We start from the raw sequence: 21,541 nt of genomic DNA, 5'->3' as shown, positions 1-21,541 counted from the left end.
GGACGCTGTGAGCTTGACAAGAGCCGAAATCAAGAGCTGGCTGCCGCACAGGCTGCCTCACCCAGGCAGCCTGAGTTAAGTTTTGTATAGGGTTTGATACTTAGATTGTGGTCCCGGCCTCCTCGTCCTCCACCTCCTCCTCCCCTCTCCCGCTCCCTCTTCTGCTTCTCCTTCTTCTTTGCCTATGCATGTCCACTTGCTCTAGCACCATTTATTCAAAACGCTGTCACTCCTCCACTGAACGGCTTTTTACCTTTGTCAAGGCCCCATTCGACATATGGGTGTAGTTCACTTTCTGGGTCCTTGATTCTGTTCCACTTATCCATCTTTATTCTGTTCCATTGGTCTAGCTCTTCACCAACACCACACACTTTTGATTACTGTAGACGAATATCTTGAAATGGGGTAGAAGGATTCTTCTGGTTTTCTTCTTTAGTTTTAGTTTCTCCTCTTTTTCTAGGTTCTAAAATAGAAAGATTATAGTTTTGAGACTCCTTTTCTTTTTAGAGAGAGAGACAGAGACAGAGAAAGGGAGAGAGAGATGATTAAGCAGCCACCATGCCCAGCACCAGCACAATGCAGGTTCAGCCTCACTATCCCAAGGTTGACCATGACCCGAGTCAAAATCAAGAGTTGGACTAACTGACTGAGCCACCCAGATGCTCCTCCTCCTTTCTAATGTATGCATTGAGTGCTATAAATTGAGCTCTCTGTTGATTTAGCTGTGTCCCACCAATTTTAATACGTTCTAGTTTTATTTTCCTTCCATTCAGTGCACTGAAATTTTATCTTTTGTCTCCGATAATCTAGAAAGTTACTTTCTACGTGTTTAGATTTTGTTATGTTTCTCCCTTTGATATCTAGTTTCATTTTTAACTTTTTTTTATAAGTGTCAAAGTTTAATTCCAAGACAATGCTACAGAGGGTTGCATTTTTTTCAGGTACACAATATAGAGATTCTCCTCCGCTGCCCAACGACTGTTAGCTCCTGTTGCCAGGCACTGATTTGCCTTGGAGTCTCGGGTGCACCTCCCCCACCCCTACTCCCTTCAGCTCCTGTTGCCAGGCACTGGTTTGCATTGGAGACGGAACCCTCGTAGGGGTTCCAAGCAGTTTCTAGTGGCCGAGAGGACACTGGTGATCAGAGACAAAGCCCCCAGGCTCTCTGGAGCCAGCTGGTGGCCATTACAATGTCTCCCCACACAGTTCTGGAGCCGCTGTGGGCTCTCCGGGAACAGCTGTGGGCTTCTGGGTTGCCGATAATCGAACGTTGGCCACATGGGCCACGAGACTCTGGGTTTGGCTGGGAGATCCTCGTGTGCACTGTGTTGCTGGTGTTCATTCCAGTAAAGTGTGGACTCCGCTTAAGAGGAAGAAAGGGGCACTGTGCCCAGAATGAAGTGTCTGGAAAAGACATGGAGAAGACCGACCCGGATGCACCAGCCCATGGAGCCGTCGCATCACCGGAGCACAAGGCCAGTCCTCTCCCGCTACAGCTCCTTGCTCTGGCTGCCCTGAATCAAGATGTCGGGTACTTTTCTGTGGGAGACGCTACGCAACTGCTGAAGGGAGTTCGGCAAAGGCTGTTGAAGAAGAGCCCTCACCAGCTCACCGATGAAAATCCCATCTGTGGAGCAGCCCAGGACGATGGAGAACCCCCTGCGAGGAATATGCCAGAAGACTTCAAGGACAGCCCTGATCTGCAGGGAAGTGCAGACCCTCTGTCTCAGGACATTGGCAGCTGTGGACTGAGAGGGCAGGAAGAGGCAGGGGAGGCAGGCAGGCCAGAGCTTCCTGACGGAGGTGTGCCGTGGCAGGCCCCCGCTGAGGGCCAGAGCCAACACCACACCCTCAGCCAGATCCTACTGACGGTGATGCATCTGCTAGAGCTCCTTCGAGATCATCTGGAAGGTGGGGGCTCAAGGAGGCAGGTGCAGACTGGCTCCTCCTCCACTGATCACGTGCCCCGTGGGAGCCCCCTGAATCAAGGAAAGCCATCCAGGGCACTGAAGAAGGCACGTCAGGGGAATGAAGAGCTCCCAGGAAACACAACAATCCACCAAGCTGAGCAAGTATCTTTTCACCAGCGAAACAGCCTCCTGGAAAGGGAGATTCAGAAGCTGCACCTGAAGCTCGAGGCAGAGCCTAAGCTGTGCGAAGAGCACCTCAAACACCTGGAGAGGAAGATGATGGAGGAGAAGGCACGCTGCCTGCAAGTGAAGAACGAACTCGCCAAGGTGCGCAGGAAGGTGGATGCTGCCCACTGGAACTTAGGCCTCTACAAGAAGATGGCCGACGACCTGCACCGAGAATGGCAGAGAATCTCCTCCTTGCATGACCGAGAGCGCCTCCTGGTGGAGAACAGAAGTGAGGAGAGCCAGAAGGCTGTTCTGTGGGCAGAGAGGGAGTTCCAAAGGCTCAAGGAAGAAAACCATTGCCTCAGGCAGAAGCTGGCCAACTCTGGGCCCAAGGTCCAGCCTGTCTCCGGGGGGCCTCCTGCTCCTGCTCCTGCTCCTGCTCCAGCTCCAGCTCCTGCTCCTGCTCTTCTGGGCACAGCCTCCAAATGCCCTCAAGGGCCACAGGCTCCCCTGAAAGCCCAGAAGCCCAAGAAGGGAGCAAGGGTGCACTGGCCAGACTCCAAGTTCTCGGGTCCCCTGCAGGTCTGATTCCCTTTCCCAGCAGCCACCAACACTCACAACCAGAGCACAAAAGCTCCTGTGCTTCCTTACCCCTTCAGCCACACCCATTGCTCTTTGACTGGAGATCCACCCCATTCTTGAACTGATGCTACCTATTCCCTATAGCCATGTGAGAGAGCATTTTTCATTGTTAAGGACCAAAAAAATAAAACGATCAAATTGCTGATCCTACTGCGACTGAGAATTGATTGTATGAAGGGATTCTATGCCAAGAAACCAAGGGTTTTAAGTGTCCTTTACTGATCACTTAATTGTCCCAATAACCCAGTGTGTCCTATACTACTGAGGTTCAGAGAGGGGACACAACTTGCCTCAAGATCACACAGCTAGTGAATTTCAGAGCTCCCATTCCAAGCCAAGGTTGTCTCATTACCCACTGATGTGAAAATAACTACCACTCCTACCACTACGATGACTTCTGCTTCTTCATTTCTGAGAGAGAGAAAGAGCGAGGGCACACACACATGCAAGCGGGGGAGGGGCAGGGAGAGAGAGATTCCTAGACAGCCTTCCCACTCAAGTGCACAACCAGACGCTGGGCTGGATTTCACAGACCATGGGACCACGCCCTGAGCCGAAATCAAGAGTCAGACGTTGACCTGACTAAGCCACACAGGCACCCTTCCCTTCTGCAAGGAAATTCTAGGCAAGCTGCTGTAAGGATCCCAGAAGGGCTTGACAAAATTTTCTCATAGGTCACGTTCTAGTTTGGATGCAAGGATTATGGTGATGCCTAGCTGAGGTAAAGTCCCAGCAAAGCATGGAGGGCAGCCTTTCAGGGTCTCCAACGATTCCCTTCGTGGGTACACCTCGTTTTGTGTTCCATACTCTACCACTGGATTAGAGTCAGGAACTCTTGCCTCACTTCGAAAGGACAGAATATGGCCCGAGAGATAGATAGCATGTCCCTTCTGAGGCTCGTAGACAAAGACACTGGTCTCCTCTTGGGCTTGCTCTCGCTCCCTCACCATTGGTTTCGAGGGAAGCCGCCTGCTCCTTGTGGGCTGTATGATGGAGAGGCCCATGTGGCAAGGAATGAATATTTCTTGCTCACCGCAATGGAGGACCTCTGGCTGCTAGGAGACACCCGAGTGAGCACACAAGCAGATTTCCCGCCAACAAGCCTGGAGATGACTGAAGACCCACATGACATCTTGACTGCAGCCTTGTGAGAGATCCTGAGACACAGGTCCCTGGCTAGATGCACCTGGATGCCTGGCCCACGGAAACCATATGCGGTTATCAATTGGTGTTGTCGGAAGCCCTCTGGGTTGCGGAAAACATTCAAAAAAGACACAAGGGTGAAGCCACAGTTCTGGCTGCTGACCCACCCCCCTCTCCTGGGCTTGAAATTCCAGGGAAGTCAAGCGATGGTAGCAACCACTGAGAGATTAGGGTAAACAATGCCAGAAAGAGGTCCTCTATTCTGTTCTCCATGTATCTCTCTGAGAGGACATGCCCTCACCTGATTCACCCGAGCCAATAGGTGGCCCATGCAGGAGGAGACAACGGGCCGTGTGGTCCAAGTCGGCTGAGAGCACTAGACCCAGCGTCGCAGAGCCTCCTTGAAGCCAGAAAAAGAGCCCAGAAGTTCCCTGGTGTCCCTAGAGAAGGCACAGAAATTAGATGAGTTGAAAGCCTGGGACCTGGTCATTGGGCTTCTGGGCAAGAGGGGAGATGGCCTGTGGAAGGGACACTGCCTGCAACCCCTCTTGGACCAGACCCCACCTGTCTGCTTTGGGATACTGAGGATTAAGACGAGAGTGAACTAGTGTAGAAGAGATGGTGTTCTAATGCTTGGCAGGTTTAAAGCGATTGAAATTGTTGACATTCCTATTCTCCTTGTCCTCAGGACCACCATTAAGGGGAAGGGGCTTTCAAAGAAGCAAGAGGAGTTTATCACTTACAGCAGCCCTGTCAAGTGTCAATATCCAACCACTCCAGTCCCTTCCACCCCCTTGGCAGCCCCACTGCTTTCATAAGGACACAGATACATTCCCCTACAGGCTTTGGAGCAAACGTTAAGTTTTGATTTCTCTAAGATAAATGCCATAGTGCCATGACCTGCTCCTAAGGCGGTAGCAAGTCTAGTTCTCAAAGAATCTGTGTGGAAGGGTTGAGCCACTCTATTGGACACCTGAAATTGATATTATACTGCATGTGAACGGGAATGTAACTCACGGCTTGGAAAAGGAAAAGAAACTCTTAACTGTTTTCAAGAGTCAGCTCTATCATTTTCCATTCCCAACTGTGATGTGGGAGTGATCCAGTCATTCCACATCCTGCCTTGCATTTGGTGGTGGGGTCTCTCTCTCCCTCTCTGGCGCATTTGGTTTGAATCACTGTGATAGGTGTGCAGTGAGAGCTCACTGGAGTTTGCATTTGAATTGCCCCAATGGCAACTTTCTATGTGGTTTCCATCTGTCTACGCTTTGGTAAAGTTGGCAGGCCCTTTACTTTTTCCCCACCCCCTTCTATTTCCTTTTGCTAACTAGATTGCATGCTTACATGGGGATCAAATTCTGAGTTTCCATGCTTCAGACAGGAGTCCTCTATTAGCTATGTGATTTGGACCTATTTCCTCCAAGTTGGTAGCTTGTCTTTTGGGTCTTCTTAAGGAGGTCTTTCACACGGCACAGATTTACAATTCTGATTTTTGGATAAAGTCTAATTAATCAACTTTACCTTAGGGAAAATAATTTGATGTTCGACTGGAGGATTCTTTACCTAGCTTTCCATTCTGGAAATTTTTCCCCACATTTTCCCTATAAGATTTATCATTTTCCATGTAAGGCAGTGATTAATTTTGAGCTACTTTTTAAAATACTCTTTTTTTCTTTTTTTCCTTTGGGAGAGTGAACATGTGCATGAGCGGGCAGGGGCCTGAGGGAGAAGGGAAAAGAGCATCCTCAAGCAGCCTCGCCAGTGAGCTTGGAGCCTGACTTTGTCCCGGGACGCTGAGAGCTTGACAAGAGCCGAAATCAAGAGCTGGCTGCCGCACAGGCTGCCTCACCCAGGCAGCCTGAGTTAAGTTTTGTATAGGGTTTGATACTTAGATTGTGGTCCCCGGCCTCCTCGTCCTCCACCTCCTCCTCCCCTCTCCCGCTCCCTCTTCTGCTTCTCCTTCTTCTTTCATGCCTATGCATGTCCACTTGCTCTAGCACCATTTATTCAAAACGCTGTCACTCCTCCACTGAACGGCTTTTTACCTTTGTCAAGGCCCCATTCGACATATGGGTGTAGTTCACTTTCTGGGTCCTTGATTCTGTTCCACTTATCCATCTGTATTCTGTTCCATTGGTCTAGCTCTTCACCAACACCACACACTTTTGATTACTGTAGACGAATATCTTGAAATGGGGTAGAAGGATTCTTCTGGTTTTCTTCTTTAGTTTTAGTTTCTCCTCTTTTTCTAGGTTCTAAAATAGAAAGATTATAGTTTTGAGACTCCTTTTCTTTTTAGAGAGAGAGACAGAGACAGAGAAAGGGAGAGAGATATGATTAAGCAGCCACCATGCCCAGCACCAGCACAATGCAGGTTCAGCCTCACTATCCCAAGGTTGACCATGACCCGAGTCAAAATCAAGAGTTGGACTAACTGACTGAGCCACCCAGATGCTCCTCCTCCTTTCTAATGTATGCATTGAGTGCTAAAAATTGAGCTCTCTGTTGATTTAGCTGTGTCCCACCAATTTTAATACGTTGTAGTTTTATTTTCCTTCGGGTCAGTGCACTGAAATTTTATCTTTTGTCTCCGATAATCTAGAAAGTTACTTTCTACGTGTTTAGATTTTGTTATGTTTCTCCCTTTGATATCTAGTTTCATTTTTAACTTTTTTTTATAAGTGTCAAAGTTTAATTCCAAGACAATGCTACAGAGGGTTGCATTTTTTTCAGGTACACAATATAGAGATTCTCCTCCGCTGCCCAACGACTGTTAGCTCCTGTTGCCAGGCACTGATTTGCCTTGGAGTCTCGGGTGCACCTCCCCCACCCCTACTCCCTTCAGCTCCTGTTGCCAGGCACTGGTTTGCATTGGAGACGGAACCCTCGTAGGGGTTCCAAGCAGTTTCTAGTGGCCGAGAGGACACTGGTGATCAGAGACAAAGCCCCCAGGCTCTCTGGAGCCAGCTGGTGGCCATTACAATGTCTCCCCACACAGTTCTGGAGCCGCTGTGGGCTCTCCGGGAACAGCTGTGGGCTTCTGGGTTGCCGATAATCGAACGTTGGCCACATGGGCCACGAGACTCTGGGTTTGGCTGGGAGATCCTCGTGTGCACTGTGTTGCTGGTGTTCATTCCAGTAAAGTGTGGACTCCGCTTAAGAGGAAGAAAGGGGCACTGTGCCCAGAATGAAGTATCTGGAAAAGACATGGAGAAGACCGACCCGGATGCACCAGCCCATGGAGCCGTCGCATCATCGGAGCACAAGGCCAGTCCTCTCCCGCTACAGCTCCTTGCTCTGGCTGCCCTGAATCAAGATGTCGGGTACTTTTCTGTGGGAGACGCTACGCAACTGCTGAAGGGAGTTCGGCAAAGGCTGTTGAAGAAGAGCCCTCACCAGCTCACCGATGAAAATCCCATCTGTGGAGCAGCCCAGGACGATGGAGAACCCCCTGCGAGGAATATGCCAGAAGACTTCAAGGACAGCCCTGATCTGCGGGGAAGTGCAGACCCTCTGTCTCAGGACATTGGCAGCTGTGGACTGAGAGGGCAGGAAGAGGCAGGGGAGGCAGGCAGGCCAGAGCTTCCTGACGGAGGTGTGCCGTGGCAGGCCCCCGCTGAGGGCCAGAGCCAACACCACACCCTCAGCCAGATCCTACTGACGGTGATGCATCTGCTAGAGCTCCTTCGAGATCATCTGGAAGGTGGGGGCTCAAGGAGGCAGGTGCAGACTGGCTCCTCCTCCACTGATCACGTGCCCCGTGGGAGCCCCCTGAATCAAGGAAAGCCATCCAGGGCACTGAAGAAGGCACGTCAGGGGAATGAAGAGCTCCCAGGAAACACAACAATCCACCAAGCTGAGCAAGTATCTTTTCACCAGCGAAACAGCCTCCTGGAAAGGGAGATTCAGAAGCTGCACCTGAAGCTCGAGGCAGAGCCTAAGCTGTGCGAAGAGCACCTCAAACACCTGGAGAGGAAGATGATGGAGGAGAAGGCACGCTGCCTGCAAGTGAAGAACGAACTCGCCAAGGTGCGCAGGAAGGTGGATGCTGCCCACTGGAACTTAGGCCTCTACAAGAAGATGGCCGACGACCTGCACCGAGAATGGCAGAGAATCTCCTCCTTGCATGACCGAGAGCGCCGCCTGGTGGAGAACAGAAGTGAGGAGAGCCAGAAGGCTGTTCTGTGGGCAGAGAGGGAGTTCCAAAGGCTCAAGGAAGAAAACCATTGCCTCAGGCAGAAGCTGGCCAACTCTGGGCCCAAGGTCCAGCCTGTCTCCGGGGGGCCTCCTGCTCCTGCTCCTGCTCCTGCTCCAGCTCCAGCTCCTGCTCCTGCTCTTCTGGGCACAGCCTCCAAATGCCCTCAAGGGCCACAGGCTCCCCTGAAAGCCCAGAAGCCCAAGAAGGGAGCAAGGGTGCACTGGCCAGACTCCAAGTTCTCGGGTCCCCTGCAGGTCTGATTCCCTTTCCCAGCAGCCACCAACACTCACAACCAGAGCACAAAAGCTCCTGTGCTTCCTTACCCCTTCAGCCACACCCATTGCTCCTTTGACTGGAGATCCACCCCATTCTTGAACTGATGCTACCTATTCCCTATAGCCATGTGAGAGAGCATTTTTCATTGTTAAGGACCAAAAAAATAAAACGATCAAATTGCTGATCCTACTGCGACTGAGAATTGATTGTATGAAGGGATTCTATGCCAAGCAACCAAGGGTTTTAAGTGTCCTTTACTGATCACTTAATTGTCCCAATAACCCAGTGTGTCCTATACTACTGAGGTTCAGAGAGGGGACACAACTTGCCCCAAGATCACACAGCTAGTGAATTTCAGAGCTCCCATTCCAAGCCAAGGTTGTCTCATTACCCACTGATGTGAAAATAACTACCACTCCTACCACTACGATGACTTCTGCTTCTTCATTTCTGAGAGAGAGAAAGAGCGAGGGCACACACACATGGAAGCGGGGGAGGGGCAGGGAGAGAGAGATTCCAAGACAGCCTTCCCACTCAAGTGCACAACCAGACGCTGGGCTGGATTTCACAGACCATGGGACCACGCCCTGAGCCGAAATCAAGAGTCAGACGTTGACCTGACTAAGCCACACAGGCACCCTTCCCTTGTGCAAGGAACTTCTAGGCAAGCTGCTGTAAGGATCCCAGAAGGGCTTGACAAAATTTTCTCATAGGTCACGTTCTAGTTTGGATGCAAGGATTATGGTGATGCCTAGCTGAGGTAAAGTCCCAGCAAAGCATGGAGGGCAGCCTTTCAGGGTCTCCAACGATTCCCTTCGTGGGTACACCTCGTTTTGTGTTCCATACTCTACCACTGGATTAGAGTCAGGAACTCCTGCCTCACTTCGAAAGGACAGAATATGGCCCGAGAGGTAGATAGCATGTCCCTTCTGAGGCTCGTAGACAAAGACACTGGTCTCCTCTTGGGCTTGCTCTCGCTCCCTCACCATTGGTTTCGAGGGAAGCCGCCTGCTCCTTGTGGGCTGTATGATGGAGAGGCCCATGTGGCAAGGAATGAATATTTCTTGCTCACCGCAATGGAGGACCTCTGGCTGCTAGGAGCCACCCGAGTGAGCACACAAGCAGATTTCCCGCCAACAAGCCTGGAGAAGGCTGAAGACCCACATGACATCTTGACTGCAGCCTTGTGAGAGATCCTGAGACACAGGTCCCTGGCTAGATGCACCTGGATGCCTGGCCCACGGAAACCATATGCGGTTATCAATTGGTGTTGTCGGAAGCCCTCTGGGTTGCGGAAAACATTCAAAAAAGACACAAGGGTGAAGCTACAGTTCTGGCTGCTGACCCACCCCCCTCTCCTGGGCTTGAAATTCCAGGGAAGTCAAGCGATGGTAGCAACCACTGAGAGATTAGGGTAAACAATGCCAGAAAGAGGTCCTCTATTCTGTTCTCCATGTATCTCTCTGAGAGGACATGCCCTCACCTGATCCACCCGAGCCAATAGGTGGCCCATGCAGGAGGAGACAACTGGCCGTGTGGTCCAAGTCGGCTGAGAGCACTAGACCCAGCGTCGCAGAGCCTCCTTGAAGCCAGAAAAAGAGCCCAGAAGTTCCCTGGTGTCCCTAGAGAAGGCACAGAAATTAGATGAGTTGAAAGCCTGGGACCTGGTCATTGGGCTTCTGGGCAAGAGGGGAGATGGCCTGTGGAAGGGACACTGCCTGCAACCCCTCTTGGACCAGACCCCACCTGTCTGCTTTGGGATACTGAGGATTAAGACGAGAGTGAACTAGTGTAGAAGAGATGGTGTTCTAATGCTTGGCAGGTTTAAAGCGATTGAAATTGTTGACATTCCTATTCTCCTTGTCCTCAGGACCACCATTAAGGGGAAGGGGCTTTCAAAGAAGCAAGAGGAGTTTATCACTTACAGCAGCCCTGTCAAGTGTCAATATCCAACCACTCCAGTCCCTTCCACCCCCTTGGCAGCCCCACTGCTTTCATAAGGACACAGATACATTCCCCTACAGGCTTTGGAGCAAACGTTAAGTTTTGATTTCTCTAAGATAAATGCCATAGTGCCATGACCTGCTCCTAAGGCGGTAGCAAGTCTAGTTCTCAAAGAATCTGTGTGGAAGGGTTGAGCCACTCTATTGGACACCTGAAATTGATATTATACTGCATGTGAACGGGAATGTAACTCACGGCTTGGAAAAGGAAAAGAAACTCTTAACTGTTTTCAAGAGTCAGCTCTATCATTTTCCATTCCCAACTGTGATGTGGGAGTGATCCAGTCATTCCACATCCTGCCTTGCATTTGGTGGTGGGGTCTCTCTCTCCCTCACTGGCGCATTTGGTTTGAATCACTGTGATAGGTGTGCAGTGAGAGCTCACTGGAGTTTGCATTTGAATTGCCCCAATGGCAACTTTCTATGTGGTTTCCATCTGTCTACGCTTTGGTAAAGTTGGCAGGCCCTTTACTTTTTCCCCACCCCCCTCTATTTCCTTTTGCTAACTAGATTGCATGCTTACATGGGGATCAAATTCTGAGTTTCCATGCTTCAGACAGGAGTCCTCTATTAGCTATGTGATTTGGACCTATTTCCTCCAAGTTGGTAGCTTGTCTTTTGGGTCTTCTTAAGGAGGTCTTTCACACGGCACAGATTTACAATTCTGATTGTTGGATAAAGTCTAATTAATCAACTTTACCTTAGGGAAAATAATTTGATGTTCGACTGGTGGATTCTTTACCTAGCTTTCCATTCTGGAAAATTTTCCCCACATTTTCCCTATAAGATTTATCATTTTCCATGTAAGGCAGTGATTAATTTTGAGCTACTTTTTAAAATACTCTTTTTTTCTTTTTTTCCTTTGGGAGAGTGAACATGTGCATGAGCGGGCAGGGGCCTGGAGGGAGAAGGGAAAAGAGCATCCTCAAGCAGCCTCGCCAGTGAGCTTGGAGCCTGACTTTGTCCCGGGACGCTGAGAGCTTGACAAGAACCGAAATCAAGAGCTGGCTGCCGCACAGGCTGCCTCACCCAGGCAGCCTGAGTTAAGTTTTGTATAGGGTTTGATACTTAGATTGTGGTCCCCGGCCTCCTCGTCCTCCACCTCCTCCTCCCCTCTCCCGCTCCCTCTTCTGCTTCTCCTTCTTCTTTGCCTATGCATGTCCACTTGCTCTAGCACCATTTATTCAAAACGCTGTCACTCCTCCACTGAACGGCTTTTTACCTTTGTCAAGGCCCCATTCGACATATGGGTGTAGTTCACTTTCTGGGTCCTTGATTCTGTTCCACTTATCCATCTTTATTCTGTTCCATTGGTCTAGCTCTTCCCCAACACCACGCACTTTTGATTACTGTAGACGAATATCTTGAAATGGGGTAGAAGGATTCTTCTGGTTTTCTTCTTTAGTTTTAGTTTCTCCTCTTTTTCTAGGTTCTAAAATAGAAAGATTATAGTTTTGAGACTCCTTTTCTTTTTAGAGAGAGAGACAGAGACAGAGACAGAGAAAGGGAGAGAGAGATGATTAAGCAGCCACCATGCCCAGCACCAGCACAATGCAGGTTCAGCCTCACTATCCCAAGGTTGACCATGACCCGAGTCAAAATCAAGAGTTGGACTAACTGACTGAGCCACCCAGATGCTCCTCCTCCTTTCTAATGTATGCATTGAGTGCTAAAAATTGAGCTCTCTGTTGATTTAGCTGTGTCCCACCAATTTTAATACGTTGTAGTTTTATTTTCCTTCGGGTCAGTGCACTGAAATTTTATCTTTTGTCTCCGATAATCTAGAAAGTTACTTTCTACGTGTTTAGATATTGTTATGTTTCTCCCTTTGATATCTAGTTTCATTTTTAACTTTTTTTTATAAGTGTCAAAGTTTAATTCCAAGACAATGCTACAGAGGGTTGCATTTTTTTCAGGTACACAATATAGAGATTCTCCTCCGCTGCCCAACGACTGTTAGCTCCTGTTGCCAGGCACTGATTTGCGTTGGAGTCTCGGGTGCACCTCCCCCACCCCTACTCCCTTCAGCTCCTGTTGCCAGGCACTGGTTTGCATTGGAGACGGAACCCTCGTAGGGGTTCCAAGCAGTTTCTAGTGGCCGAGAGGACACTGGTGATCAGAGACAAAGCCCCCAGGCTCTCTGGAGCCAGCTGGTGGCCATTACAATGTCTCCCCACACAGTTCTGGAGCCGCTGTGGGCTCTCCGGGAACAGCTGTGGGCTTCTGGGTTGCCGATAATCGAACGTTGGCCACATGGGCCACGAGACTCTGGGTTTGGCTGGGAGATCCTCGTGTGCACTGTGTTGCTGGTGTTCATTCCAGTAAAGTGTGGACTCCGCTTAAGAGGAAGAAAGGGGCACTGTGCCCAGAATGAAGTATCTGGAAAAGACATGGAGAAGACCGACCCGGATGCACCAGCCCATGGAGCCGTCGCATCATCGGAGCACAAGGCCAGTCCTCTCCCGCTACAGATCCTTGCTCTGGCTGCCCTGAATCAAGATGTCGGGTACTTTTCTGTGGGAGACGCTACGCAACTGCTGAAGGGAGTTCGGCAAAGGCTGTTGAAGAAGAGCCCTCACCAGCTCACCGATGAAAATCCCATCTGTGGAGCAGCCCAGGACGATGGAGAACCCCCTGCGAGGAATATGCCAGAAGACTTCAAGGACAGCCCTGATCTGCGGGGAAGTGCAGACCCTCTGTCTCAGGACATTGGCAGCTGTGGACTGAGAGGGCAGGAAGAGGCAGGGGAGGCAGGCAGGCCAGAGCTTCCTGACGGAGGTGTGCCGTGGCAGGCCCCCGCTGAGGGCCAGAGCCAACACCACACCCTCAGCCAGATCCTACTGACGGTGATGCATCTGCTGGAGCTCCTTCGAGATCATCTGGAAGGTGGGGGCTCAAGGAGGCAGGTGCAGACTGGCTCCTCCTCCACTGATCACGTGCCCCGTGGGAGCCCCCTGAATCAAGGAAAGCCATCCAGGGCACTGAAGAAGGCACGTCAGGGGAATGAAGAGCTCCCAGGAAACACAACAATCCACCAAGCGGAGCAAGTATCTTTTCACCAGCGAAACAGCCTCCTGGAAAGGGAGATTCAGAAGCTGCACCTGAAGCTCGAGGCAGAGCCTAAGCTGTGCGAAGAGCACCTCAAACACCTGGAGAGGAAGATGATGGAGGAGAAGGCACGCTGCCTGCAAGTGAAGAACGAACTCGCCAAGGTGCGCAGGAAGGTGGATGCTGCCCACTGGAACTTAGGCCTCTACAAGAAGATGGCCGACGACCTGCACCGAGAATGGCAGAGAATCTCCTCCTTGCATGACCGAGAGCGCCTCCTGGTGGAGAACAGAAGTGAGGAGAGCCAGAAGGCTGTTCTGTGGGCAGAGAGGGAGTTCCAAAGGCTCAAGGAAGAAAACCATTGCCTCAGGCAGAAGCTGGCCAACTCTGGGCCCAAGGTCCAGCCTGTCTCCGGGGGGCCTCCTGCTCCTGCTCCTGCTCCTGCTCCAGCTCCAGCTCCTGCTCCTGCTCTTCTGGGCACAGCCTCCAAATGCCCTCAAGGGCCACAGGCTCCCCTGAAAGCCCAGAAGCCCAAGAAGGGAGCAAGGGTGCACTGGCCAGACTCCAAGTTCTCGGGTCCCCTGCAGGTCTGATTCCCTTTCCCAGCAGCCACCAACACTCACAACCAGAGCACAAAAGCTCCTGTGCTTCCTTACCCCTTCAGCCACACCCATTGCTCCTTTGACTGGAGATCCACCCCATTCTTGAACTGATGCTACCTATTCCCTATAGCCATGTGAGAGAGCATTTTTCATTGTTAAGGACCAAAAAAATAAAACGATCAAATTGCTGATCCTACTGCGACTGAGAATTGATTGTATGAAGGGATTCTATGCCAAGCAACCAAGGGTTTTAAGTGTCCTTTACTGATCACTTAATTGTCCCAATAACCCAGTGTGTCCTATACTACTGAGGTTCAGAGAGGGGACACAACTTGCCCCAAGATCACACAGCTAGTGAATTTCAGAGCTCCCATTCCAAGCCAAGGTTGTCTCATTACCCACTGATGTGAAAATAACTACCACTCCTACCACTACGATGACTTCTGCTTCTTCATTTCTGAGAGAGAGAAAGAGCGAGGGCACACACACATGCAAGCGGGAGAGGGGCAGGGAGAGAGAGATTCCTAGACAGCCTTCCCACTCAAGTGCACAACCAGACGCTGGGCTGGATTTCACAGACCATGGGACCACGCCCTGAGCCGAAATCAAGAGTCAGACGTTGACCTGACTAAGCCACACAGGCACCCTTCCCTTGTGCAAGGAACTTCTAGGCAAGCTGCTGTAAGGATCCCAGAAGGGCTTGACAAAATTTTCTCATAGGTCACGTTCTAGTTTGGATGCAAGGATTATGGTGATGCCTAGCTGAGGTAAAGTCCCAGCAAAGCATGGAGGGCAGCCTTTCAGGGTCTCCAACGATTCCCTTCGTGGGTACACCTCGTTTTGTGTTCCATACTCTACCACTGGATTAGAGTCAGGAACTCCTGCCTCACTTCGAAAGGACAGAATATGGCCCGAGAGATAGATAGCATGTCCCTTCTGAGGCTCGTAGACAAAGACACTGGTCTCCTCTTGGGCTTGCTCTCGCTCCCTCACCATTGGTTTCGAGGGAAGCCGCCTGCTCCTTGTGGGCTGTATGATGGAGAGGCCCATGTGGCAAGGAATGAATATTTCTTGCTCACCGCAATGGAGGACCTCTGGCTGCTAGGAGCCACCCGAGTGAGCACACAAGCAGATTTCCCGCCAACAAGCCTGGAGATGACTGAAGACCAACATGACATCTTGACTGCAGCCTTGTGAGAGATCCTGAGACACAGGTCCCTGGCTAGATGCACCTGGATGCCTGGCCCACGGAAACCATATGCGGTTATCAATTGGTGTTGTCGGAAGCCCTCTGGGTTGCGGAAAACATTCAAAAAAGACACAAGGGTGAAGCTACAGTTCTGGCTGCTGACCCACCCCCCTCTCCTGGGCTTGAAATTCCAGGGAAGTCAAGCGATGGTAGCAACCACTGAGAGATTAGGGTAAACAATGCCAGAAAGAGGTCCTCTATTCTGTTCTCCATGTATCTCTCTGAGAGGACATGCCCTCACCTGATCCACCCGAGCCAATAGGTGGCCCATGCAGGAGGAGACAACTGGCCGTGTGGTCCAAGTCGGCTGAGAGCACTAGACCCAGCGTCGCAGAGCCTCCTTGAAGCCAGAAAAAGAGCCCAGAAGTTCCCTGGTGTCCCTAGAGAAGGCACAGAAATTAGATGAGTTGAAAGCCTGGGACCTTGTCATTGGGCTTCTGGGCAAGAGGGGAGACGGCCTGTGGAAGGGACACTGCCTGCAACCCCTCTTGGACCAGACCCCACCTGTCTGCTTTGGGATACTGACGATTAAGACGAGAGTGAACTAGTGTAGAAGAGATGGTGTTCTAATGCTTGGCAGGTTTAAAGCGATTGAAATTGTTGACATTCCTATTCTCCTTGTCCTCAGGACCACCATTAAGGGGAAGGGGCTTTCAAAGAAGCAAGAGGAGTTTATCACTTACAGCAGCCCTGTCAAGTGTCAATATCCAACCACTCCAGTCCCTTCCACCCCCTTGGCAGCCCCACTGCTTCCATAAGGACACAGATACATTCCCCTACAGGCTTTGGAGCAAACGTTAAGTTTTGATTTCTCTAAGATAAATGCCATAGTGCCATGACCTGCTCCTAAGGCGGTAGCAAGTCTAGTTCTCAAAGAATCTGTGTGGAAGGGTTGAGCCACTCTATTGGACACCTGAAATTGATATTATACTGCATGTGAACGGGAATGTAACTCACGGCTTGGAAAAGGAAAAGAAACTCTTAACTGTTTTCAAGAGTCAGCTCTATCATTTTCCATTCCCAACTGTGATGTGGGAGTGATCCAGTCATTCCACATCCTGCCTTGCATTTGGTGGTGGGGTCTCTCTCTCCCTCACTGGCGCATTTGGTTTGAATCACTGTGATAGGTGTGCAGTGAGAGCTCACTGGAGTTTGCATTTGAATTGCCCCAATGGCAACTTTCTATGTGGTTTCCATCTGTCTACGCTTTGGTAAAGTTGGCAGGCCCTTTACTTTTTCCCCACCCCCCTCTATTTCCTTTTGCTAACTAGATTGCATGCTTACATGGGGATCAAATTCTGAGTTTCCATGCTTCAGACAGGAGTCCTCTATTAGCTATGTGATTTGGACCTATTTCCTCCAAGTTGGTAGCTTGTCTTTTGGGTCTTCTTAAGGAGGTCTTTCACACGGCACAGATTTACAATTCTGATTGTTGGATAAAGTCTAATTAATCAACTTTACCTTAGGGAAAATAATTTGATGTTCGACTGGTGGATTCTTTACCTAGCTTTCCATTCTGGAAATTTTTCCCCACATTTTCCCTATAAGATTTATCATTTTCCATGTAAGGCAGTGATTAATTTTGAGCTACTTTTTAAAATACTCTTTTTTTCTTTTTTTCCTTTGGGAGAGTGAACATGTGCATGAGCGGGCAGGGGCCTGGAGGGAGAAGGGAAAAGAGCATCCTCAAGCAGCCTCGCCAGTGAGCTTGGAGCCTGACTTTGTCCCGGGACGCTGAGAGCTTGACAAGAACCGAAATCAAGAGCTGGCTGCCGCACAGGCTGCCTCACCCAGGCAGCCTGAGTTAAGTTTTGTATAGGGTTTGATACTTAGATTGTGGTCCCCGGCCTCCTCGTCCTCCACCTCCTCCTCCCCTCTCCCGCTCCCTCTTCTGCTTCTCCTTCTTCTTTGCCTATGCATGTCCACTTGCTCTAGCACCATTTATTCAAAACGCTGTCACTCCTCCACTGAACGGCTTTTTACCTTTGTCAAGGCCCCATTCGACATATGGGTGTAGTTCACTTTCTGGGTCCTTGATTCTGTTCCACTTATCCATCTTTATTCTGTTCCATTGGTCTAGCTCTTCCCCAACACCACGCACTTTTGATTACTGTAGACGAATATCTTGAAATGGGGTAGAAGGATTCTTTTGGTTTTCTTCTTTAGTTTTAGTTTCTCCTCTTTTTCTAGGTTCTAAAATAGAAAGATTATAGTTTTGAGACTCCTTTTCTTTTTAGAGAGAGAGACAGAGACAGAGACAGAGAAAGGGAGAGAGAGATGATTAAGCAGCCACCATGCCCAGCACCAGCACAATGCAGGTTCAGCCTCACTATCCCAAGGTTGACCATGACCCGAGTCAAAATCAAGAGTTGGACTAACTGACTGAGCCACCCAGATGCTCCTCCTCCTTTCTAATGTATGCATTGAGTGCTAAAAATTGAGCTCTCTGTTGATTTAGCTGTGTCCCACCAATTTTAATACGTTGCAGTTTTATTTTCCTTCAGGTCAGTGCACTGAAATTTTATCTTTTGTCTCCGATAATCTAGAAAGTTACTTTCTACGTGTTTAGATTTTGTTATGTTTCTCCCTTTGATATCTAGTTTCATTTTTAACTTTTTTTTATAAGTGTCAAAGTTTAATTCCAAGACAATGCTACAGAGGGTTGCATTTTTTTCAGGTACACAATATAGAGATTCTCCTCCGCTGCCCAACGACTGTTAGCTCCTGTTGCCAGGCACTGATTTGCCTTGGAGTCTCGGGTGCACATCCCCCACCCCTACTCCCTTCAGCTCCTGTTGCCAGGCACTGGTTTGCATTGGAGACGGAACCCTCGTAGGGGTTCCAAGCAGTTTCTAGTGGCCGAGAGGACACTGGTGATCAGAGACAAAGCCCCCAGGCTCTCTGGAGCCAGCTGGTGGCCATTACAATGTCTCCCCACACAGTTCTGGAGCCGCTGTGGGCTCTCCGGGAACAGCTGTGGGCTTCTGGGTTGCCGATAATCGAACGTTGGCCACATGGGCCACGAGACTCTGGGTTTGGCTGGGAGATCCTCGTGTGCACTGTGTTGCTGGTGTTCATTCCAGTAAAGTGTGGACTCCGCTTAAGAGGAAGAAAGGGGCACTGTGCCCAGAATGAAGTATCTGGAAAAGACATGGAGAAGACCGACCCGGATGCACCAGCCCATGGAGCCGTCGCATCATCGGAGCACAAGGCCAGTCCTCTCCCGCTACAGATCCTTGCTCTGGCTGCCCTGAATCAAGATGTCGGGTACTTTTCTGTGGGAGACGCTACGCAACTGCTGAAGGGAGTTCGGCAAAGGCTGTTGAAGAAGAGCCCTCACCAGCTCACCGATGAAAATCCCATCTGTGGAGCAGCCCAGGACGATGGAGAACCCCCTGCGAGGAATATGCCAGAAGACTTCAAGGACAGCCCTGATCTGCGGGGAAGTGCAGACCCTCTGTCTCAGGACATTGGCAGCTGTGGACTGAGAGGGCAGGAAGAGGCAGGGGAGGCAGGCAGGCCAGAGCTTCCTGACGGAGGTGTGCCGTGGCAGGCCCCCGCTGAGGGCCAGAGCCAACACCACACCCTCAGCCAGATCCTACTGACGGTGATGCATCTGCTAGAGCTCCTTCGAGATCATCTGGAAGGTGGGGGCTCAAGGAGGCAGGTGCAGACTGGCTCCTCCTCCACTGATCACGTGCCCCGTGGGAGCCCCCTGAATCAAGGAAAGCCATCCAGGGCACTGAAGAAGGCACGTCAGGGGAATGAAGAGCTCCCAGGAAACACAACAATCCACCAAGCTGAGCAAGTATCTTTTCACCAGCGAAACAGCCTCCTGGAAAGGGAGATTCAGAAGCTGCACCTGAAGCTCGAGGCAGAGCCTAAGCTGTGCGAAGAGCACCTCAAACACCTGGAGAGGAAGATGATGGAGGAGAAGGCACGCTGCCTGCAAGTGAAGAACGAACTCGCCAAGGTGCGCAGGAAGGTGGATGCTGCCCACTGGAACTTAGGCCTCTACAAGAAGATGGCCGACGACCTGCACCGAGAATGGCAGAGAATCTCCTCCTTGCATGACCGAGAGCGCCTCCTGGTGGAGAACAGAAGTGAGGAGAGCCAGAAGGCTGTTCTGTGGGCAGAGAGGGAGTTCCAAAGGCTCAAGGAAGAAAACCATTGCCTCAGGCAGAAGCTGGCCAACTCTGGGCCCAAGGTCCAGCCTGTCTCCGGGGGGCCTCCTGCTCCTGCTCCTGCTCCTGCTCCAGCTCCAGCTCCTGCTCCTGCTCTTCTGGGCACAGCCTCCAAATGCCCTCAAGGGCCACAGGCTCCCCTGAAAGCCCAGAAGCCCAAGAAGGGAGCAAGGGTGCACTGGCCAGACTCCAAGTTCTCGGGTCCCCTGCAGGTCTGATTCCCTTTCCCAGCAGCCACCAACACTCACAACCAGAGCACAAAAGCTCCTGTGCTTCCTTACCCCTTCAGCCACACCCATTGCTCCTTTGACTGGAGATCCACCCCATTCTTGAACTGATGCTACCTATTCCCTATAGCCATGTGAGAGAGCATTTTTCATTGTTAAGGACCAAAAAAATAAAACGATCAAATTGCTGATCCTACTGCGACTGAGAATTGATTGTATGAAGGGATTCTATGCCAAGCAACCAAGGGTTTTAAGTGTCCTTTACTGATCACTTAATTGTCCCAATAACCCAGTGTGTCCTATACTACTGAGGTTCAGAGAGGGGACACAACTTGCCCCAAGATCACACAGCTAGTGAATTTCAGAGCTCCCATTCCAAGCCAAGGTTGTCTCATTACCCACTGATGTGAAAATAACTACCACTCCTACCACTACGATGACTTCTGCTTCTTCATTTCTGAGAGAGAGAAAGAGCGAGGGCACACACACATGGAAGCGGGGGAGGGGCAGGGAGAGAGAGATTCCTAGACAGCCTTCCCAATCAAGTGCACAACCAGACGCTGGGCTGGATTTCACAGACCATGGGACCACGCCCTGAGCCGAAATCAAGAGTCAGACGTTGACCTGACTAAGCCACACAGGCACCCTTCCCTTGTGCAAGGAACTTCTAGGCAAGCTGCTGTAAGGATCCCAGAAGGGCTTGACAAAATTTTCTCATAGGTCACGTTCTAGTTTGGATGCAAGGATTATGGTGATGCCTAGCTGAGGTAAAGTCCCAGCAAAGCATGGAGGGCAGCCTTTCAGGGTCTCCAACGATTCCCTTCGTGGGTACACCTCGTTTTGTGTTCCATACTCTACCACTGGATTAGAGTCAGGAACTCCTGCCTCACTTCGAAAGGACAGAATATGGCCCGAGAGATAGATAGCATGTCCCTTCTGAGGCTCGTAGACAAAGACACTGGTCTCCTCTTGGGCTTGCTCTCGCTCCCTCACCATTGGTTTCGAGGGAAGCCGCCTGCTCCTTGTGGGCTGTATGATGGAGAGGCCCATGTGGCAAGGAATGAATATTTCTTGCTCACCGCAATGGAGGACGTCTGGCTGCTAGGAGCCACCCGAGTGAGCACACAAGCAGATTTCCCGCCAACAAGCCTGGAGAAGGCTGAAGACCCACATGACATCTTGACTGCAGCCTTGTGAGAGATCCTGAGACACAGGTCCCTGGCTAGATGCACCTGGATGCCTGGCCCACGGAAACCATATGCGGTTATCAATTGGTGTTGTCGGAAGCCCTCTGGGTTGCGGAAAACATTCAAAAAAGACACAAGGGTGAAGCTACAGTTCTGGCTGCTGACCCACCCCCCTCTCCTGGGCTTGAAATTCCAGGGAAGTCAAGCGATGGTAGCAACCACTGAGAGATTAGGGTAAACAATGCCAGAAAGAGGTACTCTATTCTGTTCTCCATGTATCTCTCTGAGAGGACATGCCCTCACCTGATCCACCCGAGCCAATAGGTGGCCCATGCAGGAGGAGACAACTGGCCGTGTGGTCCAAGTCGGCTGAGAGCACTAGACCCAGCGTCGCAGAGCCTCCTTGAAGCCAGAAAAAGAGCCCAGAAGTTCCCTGGTGTCCCTAGAGAAGGCACAGAAATTATATGAGTTGAAAGCCTGGGATCTGGTCATTGGGCTTCTGGGCAAGAGGGGAGACGGCCTGTGGAAGGGACACTGCCTGCAACCCCTCTTGGACCAGACCCCACCTGTCTGCTTTGGGATACTGAGGATTAAGACGAGAGTGAACTAGTGTAGAAGAGATGGTGTTCTAATGCTTGGCAGGTTTAAAGCGATTGAAATTGTTGACATTCCTATTCTCCTCGTCCTCAGGACCACCATTAAGG

This window comes from Mustela nivalis (genome assembly GCF_964662115.1).
Source record: "Mustela nivalis genome assembly, contig: HAP1_SCAFFOLD_508, whole genome shotgun sequence".
Taxonomy (NCBI): domain Eukaryota; kingdom Metazoa; phylum Chordata; class Mammalia; order Carnivora; family Mustelidae; genus Mustela; species Mustela nivalis.
The sequence above is the reverse complement of the archived record's forward strand: the minus strand, read 5'-3'. Positions refer to the sequence as shown.